At 41.9% G+C, this 2,057-nt stretch overlaps 1 pseudogene; it reads right to left on the reverse strand.

Annotated features, from left to right (window-relative positions):
• Positions 1–444: 444 nt before the first annotated feature.
• Positions 445–589, reverse strand: LOC111812091 (annotated as a pseudogene).
• Positions 590–2,057: the final 1,468 nt, after the last annotated feature.

Raw genomic sequence — 2,057 nt, forward strand, 5'->3', positions numbered from 1 at the left:
GGACAGTAAAGCCAGGGTTGCTGCATTCTTGGCAACTGCTCTCCCACTGAAACGCATCCTTAGCCCTTGAATGAATCTTTGTTTATGCACCTGGTACTGCCTACCCTTTACAAACATCTTATTTCCTAGTCCTAAGAATTGTGTAGTGATCTGTCAAATCCTGACCCCAACAATTTGTAGTTTTACAACTTGGGGCAAATAAGGAACCTGTTTATTTCTGTATCCTTTTCCTGCAGGGATGCTTGTCACATCTGCACAGTTGGATGATAGGCTGCTAGGAGCCAATATGCAGCTGCTAGTGCACCTGGTTTTCTACCCACTTGCACAGTAGTAGTGGGTGATGAGGCAAAGATTGGTAGCAGTTCACCAAAATGCTTTTCCCCTTCTTCCAGGACACATAACCCACATTTTCCTCCTCCCTTGAAGTTAGGTACGGCCATGTACTTGAGTTCCAGCCAATAAATATGAACTGAGATAATAAGTACCTCTTCCAGGCCTGGCCTACAAATTGGTCCCACTGTCCTTCACCATCACCTTTTGACAAGAACAGATACTATACTTGGTCTTAACCAAAAGGCCAAGAAGCGATACCATCACCTTTCTCAACTAGGCTAGCTGATATGCAGAAATATGAGTCCCACAGTGAGTATGTGAACAGAGGCCATCCTTCAGCTCTCCCCTTGTATTGTGTGTTTCCTAGGTAAGAAAGGAACTTTCATCGTATGTGGACTATCATTGCTCTGGCTAACAGCCTGGCCCACCTTTACTAATACAACAAATATGGACTGAGCTCTATGAAGGATAAGCCTTATAGGAGAGTATGAAAGAGTTATGTCTGTCTAGCATCTTCTACCTCTTCCTCCTCCTCCACCACCTCCTCCTCCTCCTCTTCCCCTTTCCCTCTTCTTCTTCACTCTCTTCTTTTTATTCCCTTTGGTAAGGAAACCTCTCTTGTCTTATTGGAAACTCAGCATGATTTTGGTGACTGAATGTCTCTACCACTAAATTGGTAGGCCTTTCACAGTGGCCCAGACCCTGTTCCCTTGGCCACAGTGATGGGTTCAGTGGTAGCCACCTGACCCAGGACAGGCTAATGACTCACTGCTACAAGGCTTGCTTAAGCTGTCAGGAGAAAGAGGATCTCTCATTTTTGGTGTTATTACTGGCCTTAGAAATGAAAATACTTTAAGGATCCTGGTGGCCATGGAAAGAGTTTACCAAAAAAGGAATCCAACACAGAAAGAATTAATACAGAACATTTCCTTGCAACACCACTTGAACTGTTGCCTTCATTATGTTGTTTGTATTTCCTGATTACCTTCATGTATGAACCTCCTTTTTGTTTGATCTGATTAGAATTAGTTTTCACAATAGCTAACTTAGAACTTAGAGCTGCAAGTTACCAATTTATCCCTTTGCCCCTTGCCACTGGTTCCCTTGGGCCTCTGACTCAGGCACACCCCTCCACCCCAACACATTCCCTGAGAGTGACAGTAGTATTAACAATCCCATCTTCATATTACACAAAACATTAAAATTCCTTAAATAGTGACAGTAATAAGTATGATTTCCACTGAGGAAGGAAGACTATTAGTCATTCACATGTGGTTTCAACTGGCAACACTCACTCTCAGGGAGGGAGCCCTAGTAGTGTATAAGAACAACAAGATTCCATTAGGACAAATTCAATAGAAGTAACTATGTTTCTTTTTGTTGCACTGAATTTTTGTTTTAATGATGATTTTTGTTTTCATTTGTTTTGATTTTTAAAGTACTAAAGATTGAACCCAGGGCCTTCACACTGTGCTATATCCCAACTCCCCTCCCCCTTTTATTTTTCAGTTTGAGACAGAATCTTGCTAAATTGCCTAGCCCAAGCTGGAATTTGCAGTCCTCTTGCCTCAGTATCCCAGAGTGCTAGATTTCAGATATGTGCAACCATGCCTGGCTTTAATAAAGATTTCTTCAAATAAGTGGTGAACTTGGTAGGTTAGACACTTTTGCAAATTTCATATAATAGAATTTGATGAAAGATATTTCTGTTTTGGGGGGGTTGT

Source organism: Octodon degus, unplaced genomic scaffold, assembly GCF_000260255.1.
Source record: "Octodon degus isolate 3935 unplaced genomic scaffold, OctDeg1.0 scaffold00112, whole genome shotgun sequence".
NCBI lineage: Eukaryota > Metazoa > Chordata > Mammalia > Rodentia > Octodontidae > Octodon > Octodon degus.